We start from the raw sequence: 23214 nt of genomic DNA on the forward strand, positions 1-23214 counted from the left end.
GGATGAGTTCATGCTCTTAACCACCACTCCATATAGCAAACAGATCTGAGACTGGCAAGGGAGCAAAGCGCTGAAAGGCTGGCCGCCAGAGAGCATTATGGGTCACAAACTGAGCTCAGAGTTCCTAGGAAGCTTCTCTTAGGACCACAGGTTTTATAACTCAAGGGAGTCCCCAAGGAGCAGACCTCTTCACTGTTTTTCCAGAGGATACACAGGACCCTCGGTCTCCAGAAGCTTCTGGCTGGCAAGAATGCTTGCCTCCATGCATTAAGAACTGGGGTAGAGGTATCTTTCACTTTTCAAAAGTTCATGTTACATCTCTTTGCTTTTACAAAACACCTACATTCATACCTGTCTTCACTAACCAAACAATGTTTGGTTATCCAAAAGAAATCCAAAGAGAATTTTCGTTTTTACAACAAAGGCAAAAAGCAGAAACAGCGTTCACCATTTGTTTTGCATCAAGTTGTTGTGGAGGCGGTTCATATCCTGAACAGGAAGAGCGGCCCCACCAAGCTCCTTTCCTGGGAATTAGACTCAGCATTTCAGCATCAAGCTGCCATGTCGCACTGTGTTGGTGAGCACCTGGGCTCTATCTCGATTTATTTTGTGAATCCGTTAGTAAGATGTGCCCTCACGTACCTAACGTGCCCTAAAGAACCTAAGAAAGGTGTTTTTGGGGGGAGGGTCTGGAAATGTTCAAAACTTTTTCCATATGAATTGATGGTGATTGTTTCTTTGCTTTATGCCACTTTGGTTTATGAAGGTTTTCATGGGAGTGCTCTACTTTTGGCCAGCTAGCAGAGAAACCTGTGCCCGCAGCCTGAGGAGGGGCACCTCCCTTCCACAGCATATGATGGAAGCCAGGGGAAATGAGAAGGGGGAAAAGGAGAGGAAGAAGTTGGGGAGCAAGTCTTCCTCCAGCTGGGAAAAGGCGGTCAGTTCAACAGGTTTGCCTTTGGGTAGGAGGATTAGCTCTCATTGCTGAGTAAATAAACCTGGAGCTGCAGGCTAGGCATCAAAGAGGAGGGCAGAGAAAGGGAGATGGGAGAGCTCTGAAACTGGGTAGGCAAACTTTTCCAGTAAAGGGCTAGATAATTTTTATAGGCTTTGCGGACCATATTCTTCTTTGTCATCATTGTCATTTTTTCCTCCATATCTTTAAAAATGTATTTACCATTCGTACCTCCAGGCTGTGGCTGAATTTGGCTGCAAGGTATGGTTTTGCCAACTCCTGCTCTAAAGAAATTATCTGTGGGGCTCCTGGGTGGCTCAGTCAGTTAAGCCTCCAACTTCAGCTCAGGTCATGATCTCACGGTTCTTGAGTTCGAGCCCCACAGCAGGCTGTCAGCAAAGAGCCCACTTCAGATCCTTCTCTCCCCTTCTCTCTCTGCGCCTCCCCACTCATGCTCTCTCTCTCTCTCAAAAATACACGTTAAAAAAATTTTTTTTTAAAGAAATAGTCTGTAAACCTCACCATTTTACCTGAATCTGACCTTGTGCTCCTCTCCAGCATTGGCCATTTACCCTGAATCAGGGCCCCAAGGAGTTGGAGAGATGCTATGGTGAGGAAAAGGCATACAGTTCTGATTCTGGAGTTGCTTTGTGAAATCTGAAGTATGTTCCACTGAGGAGCTTCAGGACTAACTCTTTTTGGCAATCTGAAGGTTTGCTTTGGGGATTTTTATGCCATGCACAGCTGCACACATGAGCAACTATGCAAGAATTCTGTTTCATGCCACATTCCATTTGGGAACTTATGCCCAAGACAATATTGCAAAGCAATGGACCTCAATGTTACTCTATTTCAGGGAAAATGGAGTAGCAACCTTTCCCACTCAGTACCCCAAAATGGAATATCTCAATGTCTTTGGGAAGAGCCTGCCCTCAGCAGGAAGAAACTGGACCTTTTTTAAAGCAATCTCTACACCAAACCTGAGGCTTGAACTCACAACCCCAAGATCAAGAATCACATGCTCTACCAACTGAGCCAGTGAGGCGCCCCAAGAAAGTATACTGTTTAATAAACATGACTCTCAGTTATAATGTATCCCTTAGAGACTAGCTATACAATAAGGAAGCTCACCTATAAAACAAGCAACTTTATATATTTTGTTATTAGAATGATAGCTCATTGTCCTCCCATCTGCCCAAAACTATCTGACACAAAACAGCCTTCTCTCCTTATTTTGAACTCGAACTGCAAGCCACTGAAACTATATTCTTTTTACATTTTTTAACTTTAAAAAAAATTTTTTTTAATGTTTATTTTTGAGAGAAAGAGGGAGGGATGGAGGGAGACACAGAATCCGAAGCAGGCTCCAGGCTCTGAGCTGTCAGCACAGAGCCCGACACGGGGCTCAAACCCACGAACCAGGAGATCACAACCTGAGACAAAGTTGGATGTTTAACCGACTCAGCCACCCAGGTGCCCTTCTTTTTAAAAAAAATTTTTTATAAGTTAATTTATTTTGAGAGAGAGATAAGGAGAGAGAGCCTGCATGTGCAGAGGAAGGGCAGAGAGAGGGAGAGAAAGAGAAACCCAAGCAGGCTCTGGGCTGCCAGCACAGAGCCAGATGAAGGGCTCGCACTCACTAACCATGAGATCATGACCTGAGCTGAAATCAAAAGTCGGATGCTTAACTGACTGAGCCACCCAAGTGCCCCTAAATCTATTCTAAATTAACAACAAAGCCTTGGTTTTAAAGCAGGAAGGTAGGGAAAGGGGAGGGAACTTCTAAAACACTTTTTGGCCTGCGCAGCCCATTGAGATCTCCCTGATAAGGTTTCCTGCATTGACCAAGGCAGGCCAACTAGACTATGTATTAACCAAGAAACAGTTATAAGAGAATTGCCTCACAACAAATTTCAAGAACTTGTTCTGCGGAGGTTTAAACTTATAAACAATTATCTCCTTGGAGTGGTCTGGGGAAATTAATGCTTGGACGCTTTGATATAAATTTTATCTTAGAGGTCTCTTTAAATTCTATGAATTGATTTAAAATCCATAAATAGAGAAACCTAGGCCAAGTAGCAGTATCTTTCATCTGCCATAACCTCCTAACTCCCTGCTTCCTTTCTGCTTTCCTCCAAAATGTTCCCACAAACTGGCTTAAAAACCTTGAATGCCTGGGGCACCCGGGTGGCTCAGCTGGTTAAACATCCCACTCTTGGTTTTGGCTCAGGTCATTATCTCATGGTTCAGTTCGTGGGATTGAGCCCTGCATAGAGGTCTCTGTGCTGACAGTGTGGTGCCTGCTTGGGATTCTCTGTCTCCCTCTCTCTCTGCCCCTCCCCACTCACAGTGTCTCTGTCTCTCTCAAAATAAATAAGTAAACTTACAAAAAACGAAAACCAAAAACAAAAACAAAAGCAAAACAGAAAAACCTTGATGGCCCAAACTTCTGTGAAGCCCCATTTACATGCACCCTTCTGGCCCTGGGCCCTGGGTTTCAGCCACATTGAGCTTCTTCCAGTTTATCACATGTGGTATGCTCCCTCCCACCACAAAGTTTTGGGACCCACCCCCTCACCTCTCCCCATACCTCATTCCCTCTCCTTAATGAACTCTGCACTTTTACTCCTCCTTCAGATCTCAGTTCAAGCATCACTTTCCTGGGAAACTTTCCTAACCCCTGGACAAGATCAAATCTCCCTGTTATTCAGATGATCAGTTTACAACAGACTTCTCCTTTACAGTGCTTAACACGGTGGCCATTGTATATGTATCTGTCTGATTATTTGATTTACAGTCTGTCTCATCCACTAGACCATGAGCTTCTTGATGCCAAAGATTAGGCTTGTTTTATTTAGTAGTGTACAAGGCACAGAGTAAGCATTCAAGGTGAGCTATCATTACATACATCTGGAACAGTAGGTCAACATATCGTTTGGAGTGTTTGGGGATGCTATCTACAAGTTTACTACTTACAAAATTGACACACACACAAATTAACCAATGCATAAGCATGGTGCTGAAGTACTCAGTCTGATAAGTAAACAGAAACACAAAGCTATTAGATAAACATGGTATGCTGTTCTGAAGGGTTAATTTATTCATGGGGTACTGTAGGGGGCATTTTCATAGCATGACAAAGAGATATTAAAGACCTTTGAACTGTGGGCAGAGCATTTAGGGCATGTTCTTCAGACAACCGCACCCCCCATTTCTCACCTTGACCAGCCTATAGGGGCACGAGTTGCACCATTAAGTGTAGCATAGTGGGAATGTTAACAAGTGCTTAAAAGAGAGGATTCTAAAATACATCCTAAATATGGACACAGGATCCCTTTTTCTCTAATCTTATTAAAATGCAAGATTGGGATATTAGTAATAAGTAAGATCCATGCCACACCCTCACAATTTCTTAAGCCTAAATCAGAATGTGGTAAAACATTGTCTTCTAAGGTGCACAGTCTCAGCTTTACATGTATAAATATCCCCCCGATTTATAATAGACTGTTGTAGAAATCCTAGTATTATCATAGACAGATCAGGCTTACATTTAGTAAACACATTAAATGAGCTGCCTGGCTTGATTTGATGCAAAACAGGTACATAATAACACATAAGCAAAAGTGTATAAAAGGCCCACTATAACCAAAAATTTTAATAAGTGGTATTTCGTTATTTTTCATGGATGTGTGCCAGAGAAATTGGAAAATGCCAAGAAAAGCAGGACTGGTATTTAGGGCTCTGCCAGCTTTGGATCTAAATTCCAGTGTTTTGACCTGAAAGCTCTTCAAAACTTGTGCTTTAAGGACAAGGCTGAAATCTGGAACAGACATCCCAATCAACACACACACACAAACGTAGACACACACACACACAAGTGAGGAGGAAAAGAGTTTAGGGGTTTAGGGAATAGATTAGGGATTCTTTTCTTATGTGTGGAGATGATTCTCTTTAACCAGGGTCCTGTGATTCAGCATTCATAAAATAAATCATTTACAATTTGAACAAACTAACATCAGGTTCCCGCAGAGCTATGGAAAATGACTCGTGGGGGCTAATAAGAAATAGGGAATGGAACAAGTGCACGGAGACTTTGTTCTGTTCCAAGGAGTTGACAGTCCTTAGAAGGCTTCTAAGCCACTGTTTGTGACTCATTCCCTTCCACCCACACTTCCTCTCTATGCTCTTAATACCACGTAGGGCTTCTTGTGTTAGCTCAGGTTTTTAATTCCACCGCCTCCTACCATTCTCCAATCAACTACCTTCTCTGTTTGTGAGGACCCTTAGAAAGGCTGGCTAAGACATGGTGAACCAAAGCATTTGTCACCCAAATTGACCTAGATTCTCCTAAGTGACTAATTACTTGGTCACCATTGATGTACCAATTCCCTCTGCTGGCCTTGTGTGCCCCAACCTCGCCTGGTCTCAGCCACCTCAAAGCAAGCTTCTAGCTAGGCACAGGCCATGTTCTTCCCTTCAAACAATCAGAGCAAAACAGGATGTGAAATTTGTCTTGATTTTTCCCGATCTGAATATTTCCTCTTCATCCGGTTGCATTTCATTCCAAGCCCTGGGCAGAGAAGCCAGGCCACCAGTCTGCCTTCCTCCTGCCTAGGTCTTTGGATCACAGCACTCCTACTGCCCTCCCACCAGTCCAGCACATGGGCACAGGGTGGATGGAAGCCCTGACATGTACCCCAACCGTTAGGCTGAAACTTCTTTCTCAACTGCATCTTGCCAACCCATTTTCCTGGAGGCACAGCTCTATTTCATCCCTTCCAGGGCAGGTATCTCAGCAGACCTACTTTCTCTGATCTGCACTGCCTCCCTTCTGTCTTTATTCTCCCTCCAATTCTGCCTTCCCTTTTCCCCTTCCAGGTTTTTACCAAATTTTCAGTTCCTCTGTTTGAGTGTCAGCTTGGATTTTCAGCCCAGACTTGGGCCACTTGCCTGAGTCCAATTTTGGCTGAGAGGATACTAGGTTCCTATTAACCTTTTCTTCATTCACCTCTATCTCCAGCCCTTTGGCTCCACAAGCCCCTCCATTTATATCCGTGTGTGCGTGTGTGCACGCACACACAATCACACACGCACACACTGCAGAGGTAATATTCAGATCATTTGTAGCATGGCTATGAAGATGTCTTTTCTATGAATAGGACCTAACACTGATGTCAATGGAATTGTAATGGCAATTTTATCCTCACAGACAGCTCTAGGGAGAGATGTAAAAAGCTAGGTAGCCAAAGGCAGACTTGTCTTCCACCATCATCCTTAGAGCTCTCCCTACATCCCCAACTTCCTCACTTCTACCCATTCCAAATCCCTTTAACACTGGGCCGTTCTAATAACGAGTATGAACAATGCCACTTCCTCTGAACAGGAAAGAAACCTAATCTCTGCCCTTTTTTCTCCTCATAAGACTACCTTCCCCTCCAACAACCACCCAGGATCCCTAACCTGATCCCCCAGGAAAGTTCCTTTTCAAGTGACTGATCCAGTGCCTTTCGGGGGGAATCCAGCATTTACTATGCAACATTCCCAAACGCCACCTTCTTGGGAAGAATTTTCCAGTGGACTCTAAGCCTTATTAGACACTGAAATAAGTTATGGAAGATGGTTTAGATTCTCACTCCCTGGAGGTCTTTAAAAGCAGGATGGATTCTCACCTGTCTGGGACGATTATGTGGGACACTGCTAGTTGGTTAAGGGGATAGACCAGGTCATCAGGAACAAGCAATACTTATTAAACTCTTGGGCATTCATGATACTGTGCTAGACTCCATATATATTAGAAGATACTTTAAGAGACACAGCCCCTACTCTCAAATAAGTTTTTAATTAATGAAATAAAAACTTTATATGGGGTACAAATAATATAATGAAAGTGAACAGTTCTTTAAATTTCAAAGCATTCAGGTTTCTTGTTTTCTTTCCTTTTCTTCTTATGCTCCTTAGTTTTGGCTTGGGACTAGGCAGACAAGATTTGCAGTGAGCATATTTTTCTAGCTCATATTTTCCAGGAGCTTGTGAATGATGCAGAATGTGAGCAGATATCAGAAGAATTAAGTGGGGCAGAAAGCACAAAGTGGCCTCAGTTCTATCATGCAGAAAGCAAGAGGCTGCTGGTTTTGATCTCAAAGGATTCTTCACTTTCTAACACCCTGGGATTCTAGGTCAAGGAGTAATTAGGGTCAAGGGGAAAAAAGAAACTATAAGGCGGTAGGAAGATAGCAAATTGTTGAATATTTTCCATCAGAGCCATAAAATAATATTGGCCACGGGTCTATTTGAGGTCAGATTTTCAGCAGACAAATAAGGAGAACCAGCAGGATCATATGAATGCCCTCTGTCTGAGAAGTGCACATTTATGTGCAGGCATAGGTCCATCCCACTCCCTTTACCAAAGTGCCAAGGATGTGGCCCTGTACTCTGCAGTCTCAGATCTGTGCTGTCCAGAATACCCAGAGCCCAGAAGGGCCACATTGAAGTCACATTTATACATTCATTCTCATGCCCCATAGGAAAGTCTTTCTGGGCTACCTCTTTGGTCTTCTCATTCATGAGAGCAGGGTCACTGAGGGACCCAGCCAGCATATGCAGGTCCTTTGTGCTCCCTCTGGGCGGACCAATTAGAACTACATACACCATCCTCTGCTGGGACCTAGCACTGTGCTAGGGTACAGGGTGTGGCCAGAGGGGCAAGCTATGTGTTAACCACCAGTCCTGCTACTTGAGCTGGGCCCTACCCAAAAACACAGCAGCCTGACAGGCAGTGAGAAGATTGTGAAATATTCTATATATGTGTGTCTCTGTACAAAGCAAATAACTGATTCAAAGTGCCTTGTGATTTTTCTCTAATTTCTGTGCTTATAGAGAAATGTGAATGGCTCAGATCTTATGATTATTTATTTCTGAACATAATCCTTTTTTGCCACTAAAAAGAAAAGCATCGACAACTTTTCCCTCAATTTTCAGGAGAGCTGGTGTTGTGTACGCTAAATGTTGTAATGTAATCTTCACATTCGGTTTATTGGACATTTTCCCCTTTTAGGAATATACGGGAAACAGGGTGTGGATAGTTATATGTCTCTTTGAATCTAGTGAGGATCTTTGGTTGAAACTACCTCTTGTTGCTTGTATCTTAACCAAAGTCCGTCAACCTCAAGACGTGTTTCTTAGACTACTTACATCTAATGACTTCACTGGCTTTATTATTTGTAACTAAAACGTGTAAGTTGAATTTACATAGGTAAATAAATGTGGAGTGTAAATAATTTGATCAAGGATTAACTGCTATAAGAGAAGAAAGTGGGTATTCAGCTAGTTTCACTGAAACTGGAAAAAAATATATATATGCCCGAACTGATCAGCATATAATTGGTCAAGTCTTCAGTATTATTTAGTCAGCCATTTAATCTATGATATAATTCATTAAATGTTTAAAGTAAAACTTAAGTTATAATTTTATCTACTGAACATTTTAGGCTTTAAACACATTGCACAACTAAATTATTTTCAACATTAAAGAGTTGATCTATTTTTTTTTAACATGTTAAGTTCTCTTAGAATGTTAAGATAAAGCTTGTTTACATATTCTGTCACCAAGGAGTTCTATTTTAATGCTCCTGACAATTTAGGAGAAATATTTTTAAAACATAGAAGGACTGATAATGGTCATTCATTCAAGGAATTGGTTCTACCAGAAGTTTAGCAGATATTCCTTTTTCAAAGGTGGAACTAATTTTACTCCTCTGTAGTCAGTTGTTAAAAGTTGCTAGTTTCGGGGCGCCTGGGTGGCTCAGTTGGTTAAGCGGCCGACTTCAGCTCAGGTCATGATCTCGCGGTCCGTGAGTTCGAGCCCCACGTCGGGCTGTGTGCTGACAGCTCAGAGCCTGGAGCCTGTTTCAGATTCTGTGTCTCCCTCTCTCTGACCCTCCCCTGTTCATGCTCTGTCTCTCTCTGTCTCAAAAATAAATAAATGTTAAAAAAAAAATTAAAAAAAAAAAGTTGCTAGTTTCAGGGGCACCTGGGTGGCTCAGTCAGTTACGTGTCCAACTTTGGCTCAGGTCATGATCTTGTGGTTTGTGAGTTCAAGTTCTGCATTAGGGTCTGTGCTGATGGCTCAGAGCCTGGAGCCTGCTTTGGATTCTGTGTCTCCCTCTCTTTCTACCCCTCCCCTGCTCATGCTATGTCTCTCTTTCTCTCTCTCTTTCTCTCTCTCTCTCAAAAAAAAAATTAACATTAAAAAAATTTTTTTAAGTTGCTAGTTTTAGGAGCACCCATGTGGCTCAATTGGCTAAATGCCTGGCTCTTGATTTTAGCTCAGGTCATGATCTCACAGTTTGTGAGAATGAGCCTGGTATTGGGCTGTGTACTGATAGCTTGAAGACTGCTTGAGATTCTCTCTCTCTCTCTCTCTCTCTCTCTCTCTCTCTCTGCCCTTCCCGGGTTGTGCATGCACACATGTGTATGCTCTCTCTAGGTCTCAAAATAAATAAATAAACATTAAAAAAAGTTGCTAGTTTTAGGGGCCAAATCCATACAGAGGAAATCTTGGTGTTCTTGAACATACATGGGAGAAAGCAGAAAGAGCAAAGCCTCCTTTTTCCTTACTAGGTCCTGGAATCAAGCTGATCCAGTAAATACAAGAGGAGTAGGACTGGAGCTTGTTTCCTCATGAGTTGTGTGGCTTTGAATAATTTACTTAACCACTATAAACATTTAGTCTCTCTATTTGTTAACTGAGGATAATATCTACCTTGCAGAGCATTTGTAAATATTTTAAATATTATATATAAATTATTAATCGTATTGTTCTTCACAGTAGATGTTCAATAAATGGTAGCTGTGCATTTGAGTCCTTGCCTCATTTTCCTCCATCCACAGAGTATAAATTCCTTGAGCATAAGAATTATGGAGAGTTGCAATCACAGAACCTAGGGTGACCTGGGCACTTTCTTCTCTGACTCTACATCCAGTCCACAACTTGTTTTTCTCTATCTCTTTTTGGTTAGAATTAAATACAAAGTAGCAATTCATCTGGTTGCTTCCTTTACCCTGATAGAGGTGAAATTTTCAGAAAAACATGTTACTAATTTATCAGCTGCTTTGCTTTTAGCAGTGAGACCCTCCCAAAGATGGCTTGAGAGCTGAAGCCCCCTGTCTTGCAATATACCCTGCTTGGGCCAGATTTGCATGTTGTTGAAGGAATGTGAAGCCACAATATCTATTCTGTTAAGGCAAATTTTGCCTTATCCTGGGCAAATATCCTGTTATTGAGATACCACAGGCATAAAGTATCAACTTTCTCTGTTCTATTATTCCCTTTCTGGAATTGTCCCTCAGATTCCAGGGTTCAAAATCCTTGTACTCTTGTGCTCATCCAGCCCGAATGAGAAAGTGAGCCTACTCTTTCCCTCAAGCATCTTTCTAAAGATGAGGGGGTTCCTTTCTTGAGGCAGGCCTGGGCTTACTGCACTTTTCCTTTCATTCAGTTAGGAATGATTTCAGTTGCAAGTAACCGAAAACCAACTTTAAAAATGGCTTTTAAAAATAGAAATCTTCTTTTATTCTTCTTCTCACTCTCCTCCTTCCCCTTCTTCTTCTTTCTTCTCGGCTCCTGAGAAAATGAGTTCCAACTCCCCCCCTCTCTCCCCCTTCTTTTCCTCCTTCTTCTTCACAACAAGCAATCGAGAACCACAATATTAGGGTCATTGTCTCTCTTGACTTGTCCTTTGTGCTAGTTCTCTTCAATCCCACAATGGCTGCTGTGGTTAGAGAGGCATCATATCTGATTTCAGGCCAGAAAGAAAGCATGGGGTGGTACCAGTCATGTCTGTCTTTCAGACCAAGAAAACAAAAGCATTCCTAGAAACCCCAGGAAACCTCAATTTAGATCTAATTGACAGCATGTGTCACATGGACATGTCTAGCACCAAGAGTATTTGGGAAGGTGGGTATTTAGTGAAAATGGCAAGGGAGCTCGGGATGACTCTTGGTTAGCCAACCAACAGCATTTACTGTAACTTTCCCAGTGTGAAGTAGTGAAGATTTGACATACCAGCTTTGCCAACATTTTCCTGGACCTAGACCATTGTTATATACGGTTCCTCTCAAAGCTAATGACAACCAGAAAGTATTGTAGATAGCAAAATCTGACACCCACTGTCATGGGCTTTTTCAACCTGTGTTTTCCAAACTTAGCAAATCAAAGGAATCACTTATAATACATATTAAACAGAATTCCTTGTGTTTTCCCCAGAAGTCTAATTTAGTTGGTCTGGAGATAGAGTCAGGAATTTATATTAAAACATACACATACTCGTACACCAGTAGATTTTTCTTGTCAAACAAATTTGATGATCCAAAGGATATCTCTGATTATTCTTGCTCTGCTTATAAATATTCAGCTTCTTAGGACATTATCATGAGCAGAGTTATATTAACAGAGTTATATGTCCTCATATTCTTTCTTTTACATATGCCTCTCATAATGTTCTTCTCAAAATGTTCTGTACTAGATAGATTCCTTTTACCCCGTTTCCTCTGTCTTCATGAGTTCATTGCAAGGACCTCTTCATCTCTTTTAAACGTATCCCAGGAAACAATCAACAAAACTAAAAGGCAATTGACGGAATGGGAAAAGATATTTGTAAGTGACATACCAGATAAAGGGTTAGTATCAAAATCTATAAAGAACTTACCAAACTCAACACCCAAAAAACAAATAATCCAGTGAAGAGATGGGCAGAAGACATGAATGACACTTTTCCAAAGAAGACATCCAGATGGCCAACAGACACATGAAAAGATGCTCAACATTGCTCATCATCAGGGAAAGACAAATCAAAACCCCATTGAGATACCACCTCACACCGGTCAGAGTGGCTAAAATTAACAATTCAGGAAACAACAGATATTGGAGAGAATATGGAGAAAGGGGAACCCTCTTGCACTGTTGGTGGGAATGCAAACTGGTGCAGCTGCTCTGGAAAACAATGTGGAAGTTCCTCAAAAAATTAAAAATAGAACTACTCTACAACCCCACAAAAGTACTACTAGGAATTTATCCAAAGGATACAGGAATGCTAATTCATATGGGCACATGTACCCCAATGTTTATATCAGCCCTTTCAACAATAGCCAAATTATGGAAAGAGTCCAAATGTCCATCAACTGATGATTGGGTACAGAAGATGTGGTGTATATATACAATGGAATACTACTCGGCAATGAGAAAGAATGAAATCTTTCCATTTGCAACAACGTGGATGGAAAGGGAGGGTATATGCTAAGTGAAATAAGTCAGTCAGAGAAAAACAGATACCATATGTTTTCACTCATATATGGAACTTGAGAAACTTAACAGAAGACCATGGGGAAACGGAAGGGAAAAAAATTTCAAACAGAGAGGGAGGCAAAGCATAACAGACTCTTAAATACAGAGAACAAACTGAGGGTTGATGGGGGAGGAGAGGGAAAATGGGTGATGGGCATTGAGGAGGGCACTTGTTCTTAAAACATATTTTGTAATTTTGATTAAATGAAAGTAAGGAAAATACATTTTATTAAATAAATTTATAGTAAATTAAATAAAATAAATAAAAATAAATAAACCTATCCCAGTCCAGCCTTGACCCCATCCCTCCCTTTTATTGCCTAACCTCAATTTCCAATACAGGTCATTATGTATTTTTCTTTCAAGTTTTACTTTGTTACTTCAGACACATCAATCAAACTCTCATAAAACATTATCACCCTACTACAGAGATTATGTGATCTCACTGAACATTTAAAAGAAAAATTCTCAAGCTCCTACATTTACATGTAATCACATCTATTCTATATAGCGCTTTTCAGAAGTGGGAAATGTTGTATGCATGAATAGTACACAAAGACATGAGACAGACAATACGACACATTGAGTGAGATGAGATTGTTGTGGGCTGAAGGGGTTATGGAAGGCACAGAGTAGAAAGAAAATTTGCTCTGGAAATTTTGGAAAGTAGGCTGGATTTAGAAAGGCGGGGGAAAAAAAAATCCATGAAGGTGGGCATTGCTCTATTGTCTTCCTTGCACTGACCTTTTAACATATGCAGTACTTTACTTGTTGACTTCTCCCTACTAGACTATGTGATCCATGATGCAGAGATTTTGTTGATGTTGTTTTAACTTTTAAATTTTCAGTGGGGCCTAGCCCAGAGTAGCTACTCAGTAAATATTTGTTGACTGAAGAGCATGTGAATGAATGAATGAATGGTAAGGTCAGCCTGACAGAAGCAGTGTTCCAATGACATTGGAATAGAAAATACAGTTAGTTGGTTGTAAGAATGTTGGATTTGAGACAAGAGAGATTGGAGTCTTTTTTAGACAATGGGAGAGAGAAGAAACATTATGCAACTCCTCAGCTCATCTTATTTCATTTCCATATTTAGTGTAACTACTCCAAAGAAATTGGAAAAGGAGATAAAAATTGCAAAAGCAAACATGGATCCTTCTTAGAAAAGGGCGATGTACTGATGGGCTGGTTGGTAAGGCTGTGAGGTTGCTGAGGGCAGACTCTTCCGTCAGCCAGCGGCACCACCAGGGAACAGGGGTTAGAGGCACAGATGAGTCAGGTGGTGTGCTGCTGCTGCTGTGAACACTAGAATATTCTTGGGGACTAGATTCTCTTTCTGGACCCAAGGGCCATATCTCTCACATGTGCCCTGTTGTCTCCATTCTTGCCACTTTTATCCTAATCCACACCTACTGGTGATTTCCTGAAATTGTCTTTTAAAAGGTTTCCCTACTTCAATTCTCAAGCTTCCTCTTTGCTTTCCACTCCCATAACACACTAACGCAAGGTCTTTTCTTTTCTTTTTTTTTTTTTTTTAAACGTTTATTTATTTTTGAGACAGAGAGAGACAGAGCATGAACGGGGGAGGGTCAGAGAGAGGGAGACACAGATTCTGAAACAGGCTCCAGGCTCTGAGCTGTCAGCACTGGGCCCGACGCGGGGCTCGAACTCACAAACGGCGAGATCATGACCTGAGCTGAAGTCGGCCGCTTAACTGACTGAGCCACCCAGGCGCCCCACGCAAGGTCTTTTCTATCACATCAGTGATATCACTCTCCTAAAGAACTGCTTTAATGATGTAACTTTCTGGTTAAGGGCCATAATAGATCTCTAGTAAATATCCATTTAACCCATTCCATATTTAGGTCTGGCTTTCTCTCCCTTTCCTCACCTCTGTCCAACTAGCATCAGTCTTCTCTCTACTATTCAATTTTTAATTTATACATATTCTATTTTTAATTTTTTGAGGAACCTCCACATCATTTTCCAGAGCAGCTGCACCAGTTTGCATTTCCACCAACAGTGCAAGAGGGTTCCCCTTTCTCCATATTCTCTCCAGCACCTGTTGTTTCCTGAATTGTTAATTTTAGCCACTCTGACCAGTGTGAGTGAGGTGGTATCTCATTGTGGTTTTGATTTGTATTTCCCTGATGATGAGCAATGTGGAGCATCTTTTCATGTGTCTGTTGGCCATCTGGATGTCTTCTTTGGAAAATGTCTATTCATGTCTTCTGTCTATTCACTGGATTATTTGTTTTTCAGGTATTGAGTTTGTTAAGTTCTTTATAGATTTTGGATACTAACCCTTTTTCTGATATGTCATTTGCAAATATCTTTTCCCATTCCGTCAGTTGCCTTTTAGTTTTGTTGATCGTTTCCTTTGCAGTGCAGAAGCTTTTTATCTTGATGAGGTCCCAATAATTCATTTTCGCCGTTAATTCCCTTGCCTTTGGAGGCGTGTCGAGCAAGAAATTGCTGTGGCTGAGGTCACAGAGGTTGTTGCCTGTTTTCTCCTCTAGGGTTTTGGTGGTTTCCTATATCACATTTAGGTCTTTCATCCATTTTGAGTTTATTTTTGTGTGTGGTGTAAGAAAGTGGTCTAGTTTCATTCTTCGTGTCGCTGATCCAGTTCTCCCAGCACCATTTGCTAAAGAGACTTGGATATTCTTTCCTGCTATGTCAAAGATTAGTTGGCCATATGTTTTTAGGTCCAATTCTGGGTTCTCTATTCTATTCCATTGGTCTAATTGTCTGTTTTTGTGCCGATACCATACTGTCTTGATATTACCACTTTGTAATATAAATATATTTATAAATATAAAAATAATAAACAGAGGCGCCTAAGTGGCTTAGTCGGTTGAGCATCCGACCTGGTCTCAGGAAATGATCTCACGGTTCGTGGGTTGGAGCCCCGCATCAGGCTCTGTGCTGACCGCTTGCTCAGAGCCTAGAGCCTGCTTCAGATCCTGTGTCTCCTTCTCTCTCTGCCCCTCCCCCGCTCACGCTTTGTCTCACTCTGTTTCTCAAAAATAAATAAATGTAAAAAAAATTTTTTTTAATAATAAACATAATTACATAATATAATACATTGTAATATATTATATAATGTAACATATTATTATACAATGTGTTACATAATAATATATAATATATTATAATTGGGGCTTAAAAGATAATTATATTGGATAATTAAATGCTTTTATTTATTTAGTAAAAAAATTTTTTTTAATGTTTATTCACTTTTGAGAGAGAGAGAGACAGAGCATGAGCGGGGATGGGACAGAGAGAGAGGGAGACACTGAATCTGAAGCAGGTTCCAGGCTCTGAGCTGTCAGCACAGAACCCAATTTGGGGCTCAAACTCACAAACCAGGAGATCATGACCCAAGCCAAAGTTGGATGCTCAACTGACTGAGCCACCCAGGTGCCCCTTAAATGCTTTTAAAATCATCTTAGGGTGATTCTGTTCAGTTTTTTCATTTGCTATTAATATGATAGGAATTTCAAGTGTGTTACTTAATACACATTGATCTAAATAGGAAAATTAAAGACGATACTTTGGATTCTTTATATGTATATATTAGGAGACATTTAAAAAGCTTTGGATTTCAACAATGATTCTACTCTAATGTGGAAAATAGAATTTTCCAAATAATTAGATAAAAAATACACTCGCAGATATATCTAGATATTTAAATAGGTCTTTGAGGGCTTTCAAGAAATTGTTCCCACATTTTGTTTTCTTTTTCTTAAAAATTGAAATTAAAAATTTTAATTTTATTATGAAGTACAGAAGAATATATGACACATTCACATTACAAACTTTGAAAATACAGACCAAGCAAAAGTCCCTCTGACAGTGTGTCTCCTCTGAGAGAGAGGACGTTACCTGCCTGACACTTGCCATCCTCTTGCTTCCAGCCACTTCCACCAACCACATTATGCCAGTGTTACTTTTAATGTAATAGTGTTATGGTTAGTAACAATTTTTGTTGGTAACTTTTTAAATCTCTTAAAACCTTAATGAAGTGTTTAAGGCTTCAAAGGTTGATTCTGAGAGATGAAAAGTAACAAACAGGGCTTACATTATCATGACTGTAAATATTGTTCACTGCAGAGATAAACAATGTTATGTATTTCCTTCTCTACTGTTCCAATGTCACAACACTGGTGACAGAATATTACAGTTGAATTCTCCCTAGTCTAGTCTACCAACTGCTCAAAATCATGCCACATTTAAAAATATTAGCGTCAGACCTTTTCTTGTGGAGTTCTGTTTTATTTTTCTTGGTGTTTCTATTTGCCTTTATCTTATTCTTTTTCACTGCTATGTGTGATAGTCTATGACAGAGATGCACTATAATATATCTCCCGTTCCCATATTGCTGAACATTTAAGTTGTTTTCATTTTTTTTCTTACTATACATAATGCTTGAATGAATATTTTGCCTGTGTAGCGTTGTGTACATGCAAAGTTGTAGAGGATAAAAATCTAGAGGTAGAACCTCTGGGTTAAAGGACAGTACATTAAAAAAAAATTACTTTTAATGTTTATTTTTGAGAGAGAGAGAAAGAAAGAGAAGGGGGGCGTAACAGAGAGAGAGGGAGACACAGAATCTGAAACAGGCTCCAGGCTCTGAGCTATCAGCCCAGAGCCCCACACTGGGCTGGAACCCATAAACCATGAGATCATGATCTGAGCCAAAACCAAGAGTTGAATGCTTAACCGACTGAGCCACCCAGGCACCCGGGACAGTACATTTCAATGACTACTAGTGGTAGCCTTCAGAAAGGTACTGCTGTCTACATTCCACTAACATTATACAGAAAGGTATAATTCTGTACAATGTTTCTAGACTCTTACTAATCATGTTGATTTTTGCCAATCTGATTAGTTTAACATACCTCACTGCTGTTTTAATTTGTTTTTCTTGATTATTATTAAAGTAAAGTATCTTTTCATAAGTTTAATGGCACTTGGCATTTCCTCTCCAATGTGGTGGTGGTGTTGTTAGTGGTCTTTTTTGTGTTTAGGATTTCTTGTGTAATTTGATCATTCATTCTTTTTTCTGTTTCACAGGTTGAAAAAAATATATTCTTCCTGTGTATCAATTTTCTTTCAACTTGGCAGTATCTTCCGTCAAAGAGAAGTTTTAATTTTCATGTGATTAAAAACCAGTCTTTTTCCTCTATAGGTTTTGTACCCTGTTTTGCTTAAGATAGGCTTTTCTAGCCTAAGGAAACATTTCTATGTTTTTGTGTGTTTGCAACTACTTGTATAGATTTCTTTTTACATTTAGCTCTTTAACCCATCGAAAATGTCTTGTTTGTATACAGTGAGGTTAATTTTCTTCATTCTGTATGTATGTAGGACAAATTATGTACAAATTCTCCAACTCAGGAGACATAATTACATCATCTCCCCTTTTTAATTATGTGCCTTTTTAGTTATGTCTCCCCACTCCTTATTCTCTCTTACCACTAAGGCAACACTGGTCAGTGTGACCCATTTCAACAGGCCTTTCTAAGGTTATGAGCAATCCCAGCACCTACTCAATACCCATTCCTTTCTCTCTATGGAAGACATTATTGGGCTTACCTATATCCAGTTCTCTCCTGGGTACACAGAAGACTGTACTTATCAGACCTCATGTAGATAGTTGGGGCTGTGTAACTATTTCTGGCCAATAACTTCTGAGTGGAAGTGGCATATCATTTAGATGCCACTTCAGGCTGAGGTGTAAAGCCCTGCTTGACCTAGCAGCTTTTCTTCTGAGTCCTACATTGGGCTGGTGGGGCCGTGTGGAAGCAGCCTGTGCGGTGTGTGTTGTGAGGCCCTGTATGGAGGACAGATGCCCTGCTGACTTGCTCAACTTGACATTAGACATGTTGTGAGATACAAACTCTTACGTGTTAAGCCACGAGTTATTTGGGTTTGTTTATTATGACATCAAAAGGCAAAGCAGTAAAGAATGACAACATTGTTTTCCCCATTCAACCTTGATTCTGCTGTATTTTATTTTTTGACGGTTTGAAACTTTGGTACTTTATCATTTGAAACAAATCATTTGCAAAATACCTTGCAACTGATTTGAGAAACACTGATATCATTTATTCATTATTTAGGTGTATTTGTTGAGTACATATCCAGAAGCAGATTTTGTGAATAAAATGAGAATATAAGAGCCGGCCTTTGGAGCTTGGCAGTAATATCAGAAGAAACTGGGCAGGGGGCGGCGCTTGGCTGGCTTAGTCAGTAGCATGTGCAACTCTTGATCTCAGGGTCATGAGGTCAAGCCCCACACTGGGCCTAGAGCTTACTTAAAAAAAAAAAGTGGGGTGCCTGGGTGGCTCAGTCGGTTAAGCGTCCAACTTCCGGCTCGGGTCATGATCTCACTCCTTGTGAGTTCAAGCCCCACATCGGGCTCTGTGCTGGCAGCTCAGAGACTGGAGCCCACTTCAGATTCTGTGTCTCTCCATCTCTCGGCCCCTCCCCTGCTCATGCTCTGTCTCTGTCTGTCTCTCAATAATAAATAAATGTTAAAAAAGATGAAAAAATAAAAAAGTGTACGGAAGAGGCTGTGCAGGAAACTGTTAAGGGTATGGTTCTAGACTCAGGTGCCCTAAGGTAGAATCCTGGCTCTGCCTCTCATTAGCTGAGTAAACTTAGGCAGTTTAATTAACTTTTTACTGCCTCATTTTCTCATCAAGAAAATTAAGAGTAAATGTGTTAATTCATATAAAATATTTAGCACAGGATTCGACAAACAATAAGCACTCAATAAATATTAGTTATTATCACCACTGGGACCGTGGGCCTGGAATACACCCAGGTGCCTTGGGGTATCTAAAGCTCTACCCTCAGAATAGGGAACCCACACCACTACATCACAGCCCCAACCTAGCAATTTGCCTCATGCCTCAGCATGGTGTACTTACCATCAGAAAACTAGCAGAAAAGGCCTAAAGCAATAAGAAGTAGGGATTATGAAAAGCACCTTGTGCTGTCATCCCTCTAGTCTTAATGTTTAATTTTTAATGTTCCGGGGCATCTGACTTAACCAAAGATAATGATCTATTTTTAGATGGCCTATAAAAGAGCGCTAAGTCTAGTTTATGGGCTCTGAAATTCTCAGTTTAAGAATATGTTAAAAGAGGGGCGCCTGGCTGGCTGAATCAGAAGAGCATGCGATTCTTGGTCTCAGGGTCATGAGTTCGAGCCCCATGTTAGGTGTAGATGTTACTGAAATAAAACAAACATCAAACAAAGAACGTATTATAAGAACTTTGTGTGTTTAGCTTATGGATACATACTGCATACGTAAACGTATACTTGCAACTGTGTAGAAACACATACATTTAAACGTGGCACTTCCTATGGAGGGTGTTAGATTTGTTTTGAACTCTGAACTTAACGTTTATCTGTTACCCAAGATCACAGAACTAGTCGGTAGCAGAGACAAGAATCATGAAATCAGCAAATGCTCTTTCCATCACACCCTGTTTTATAGAAGAAATAGCCACCTTCGACTTACTAGAGCTGCAATCAACACGGAAAAGATAGTAATATATTACACATGCACACGTTTTTATTGCTAGACTGTATAACCTTATCTTCAACGGAGGTTTCAATATTTTCTCTGTAAATACACTCCACTTCCTTTGTACACCATGATAGCTAAATTATTAATAAACACAGTAGAAGGCAAGGTCTTCGGTAGAACTGTAGATCTAATATTAGGTCAATTACAGAATCTCTCTTCTTTCCTCCTATAAAAAACTGCTATACATTTGTAACATTATAGCCCCTTCTAAACCACCAAGCAAAATCCCTAAGGGAAAGGGAAACTAATATTTATTGTGATGCTAACATTTATATGTTAGGAACTGTGAAACAGTCTTCACATAAACACAGACTCTCAACAAATACACGATTAATTTAAATATATACATTATGCATAATTTTATTTCACTTTTACAGGACACATACACAAAATAGCCCACAGAAAAGTGGAAAAAATCTGCAACCTCTTCATCATCTTTATTCTTGTTGGACTGAACTTTGATTCAGCAGAATCACTGAACTATGACATGTTGCCTTTAAAGCCATAAAACTTCTGGATTTGTATTTGTGTGTACATTGATTACAATCAATATGTGATTGTTGTCAAAATATGTGAACTGTGATTAGCAAATTCTAGAAACATTTCCATGATTTTACTACCACTGATTGAGAAAACCACTCAGAGAAAATCACTGTCAATATTTTTAGGTATACCCTTCAGATTTTTTCTGTGTATGCATATATTTTGTAAATATATTTTTATGTGCCAAGTATACATCTACATTATCTTTGTTAAAGATACATATTTTCCCTCGTACCATAACTTTGTACTATAATTTATGTGCCAAATATCCTGTTGTTTGTTAATTAATATGTTTCCAATTTGCCACTGTTTTCATTAATCCTAGTGGCTGAATCAAATCCTCCAGAGCAGATATTAGGACTATCCAAGGGTCAAACATGTAGCTGGGACATCTGTGCTTGGTGTTTACCCCATGATACCTTCATTCCTCTCTTCTTTAAGCACAATAACATCAAAGGAACATGGATGTGAGAATCCATGGTATATCGATTTCAATCTCAATTCTGGTTGCTAGTTAGAATAATTATTATCCGTGGGATAGAGAGAGTTTAATTACAACTTTAATTACTGTATAAAAACCATTTTCAGATACTCTAAAATGGGGAACTGGACTAAGATGAGGTGCAACAAGTCAAGTTATCATGAGTTACCTGAGAAATTTAATATATATTTTGGGTCTTGATTTGGAACTTTTGAATCTAGATCTTCAGAGCAAGACTTGGGAATCTGCATTTTCAGAAACTCTCTGAGTATTTCCGATGCATTGCAGACTGGAACCCACTAAAACAGGTTACCTTTCTTTTTTTTTTTTTTTTTTTTTTCAACGTTTTTTATTTATTTTTGGGACAGAGAGAGACAGAGCATGAACGGGGGAGGGGCAGAGAGAGAGGGAGACACAGAATCAGAAACAGGCTCCAGGCTCCGAGCCATCAACCCAGAGCCTGACCGGGGCTCGAACTCACGGACCGCGAGATCGTGACCTGGCTGAAGTCGGACGCTTAACCGACTGCGCCACCCAGGCGCCCCAAACAGGTTACCTTTCAAGCGTTCTTCTCTGCTGGAGGTACTTCATCCTTTTTCCCCTCCTTATCTCCCTGGGGTCCCAATGCAGTTGCCTCGGCATCTAGGCAGTTTGTGCGTAATAACACAAGAAAAACTGGGCAATTCAGTAAGTTAAAAAACAAGGGTTCTTGAATCATTTTTAAAAAGCATATTTAAACCAAGATAATAAAATAATCTCACTTCTGCTGCTTCTTATTGACTTACCTATTGTTTAATTTATCAAAATGTTGGTTTAAAAATTCCATTTTATTCTTTTTCAAAGCCTGATTAAAATTTTTCTTGGTGTCCAAACAGATGTCATCTGGCAAATGGCAAGCGGGCTGTTTAAGTAATAATTGAAGAGTCCAAAGTCACTTGCGGTTCTGAAAATGTATGATTTTATTCCAGATAGTCTTATAGATGCTAGAAAAATATCCACACTGTTGGCAGGTCCAGCTCTCTAACTCTATGGGGAATATGCTAACATAAAAAGTTTATTGGAATTCAGCTCTTTCAGGGAGAGTAAAACATAATATACTGATTCAAAGGTACGGTCAACCAATAATAATTTAGTACACACAGTTCATCTAAGATCTGTTTTCAGCTGTTTTTGAATATCAATTCAATGAGGCTAATATAGAAGGCTGAGAAAGCATATGTAGTATTTTCATTTTTCATCCTCAAATATTAGTGCTGATAAAATATTTCTAACTCACCTCAGTTTTGTATTAAATCTTTACATCTTCCACTTAAAAGAAATAAAGCCAGTGAATCAGAGAGAAAACTTAGAGTCTATGTTCTATTTTAAAAGTAAATACTAATAGAATTTAACTTTTCTTTATGACTACAGTAAAATGAAGATTTTATCTATTAATTTTAAAGGATAAAAGAGAAAACAAGGCATTTGAGACCTAAAAATATATCATCTTAAGTGGAAAAAGCCTTATTATTTCAATTTATCAATTAAGATGTGTTTAGCCATGAGATTCTAATAAAAATATGAGCCTTTCATTCAGAGATCACATTACTATGATAGTATCTATATCATACTCCTATGATGTGATAGCATTTTCAGGGGCTACTTACAATGAAAATGAATTAACTCTTTTTATCAACTATCAGCCCTATAATGGGTGATTATAAGTGCTCAATATTCTCTTCTGCACTCTGACTCTAATTTATGTCATGTGATGCACTAAACCATTTGGCCCAGAATCAGCAATACACTGAAATCAAACTATTACGGTGCTGAGTTGTTTTCTGCATTGCACTTTACTTAAAATGTACGATACCAGAACTGAAGCACCGAAGGTTACTATTACTGAGAGTCATTTATCTATCACTTCAATAACAAAGCTAGTATTAAATATAAAACCATTCACAATACTGTTCAGCAAAGAAAGTATCATTAAGATAACTCCAGGGCTCCAATTTAAGCTCACATTACAAAAAGAAACCTTGAATGGAATTGTCTTTATAGCCTCAATTTACTATTTGAGGAGTCACAGTGGAGAGTTACAATTTAATTCTTTCTCCATGGGGAGAGGGAAGACTGTCATGAAGTTAAAAAGCTGTAGGCCAAAGGTCCTTCTCCTTTTGTGAAGGGAAATGATTTTTAATTCCCCCAAAGCTCAGAGATCTATGTTAGTGAACAGAGTGGAACGGAGCCATGGTAGCTTTGCTCCTTCCTCCCAGAATCCTGTGGGGTATGAACAAAGTAGCCTGGTTGTG

General features: G+C 39.7%; 1 long non-coding RNA gene across 3 annotated transcripts in view; it reads left to right on the forward strand.

Moving 5' to 3' along the window:
• Positions 1–408: 408 nt before the first annotated feature.
• The window catches only part of LOC147577308 (uncharacterized), a 433319-nt gene continuing 410513 nt past the window's right edge, over positions 409–23214 (forward strand). For 2 of the 3 annotated variants that reach the window (XR_015240136.1, XR_015240139.1), the window contains exon 1: positions 409–577. This is a non-coding gene — a long non-coding RNA (uncharacterized LOC147577308). The remainder of the gene's footprint in view (positions 578–23214) is intronic. The other variant, XR_015240135.1, reaches the window with a different exon arrangement.

The sequence above is a fragment of the Puma concolor genome, chromosome C2 (assembly GCF_028749965.1).
Source record: "Puma concolor isolate L17-30 chromosome C2, mPumCon1.1.hap2, whole genome shotgun sequence".
NCBI lineage: Eukaryota > Metazoa > Chordata > Mammalia > Carnivora > Felidae > Puma > Puma concolor.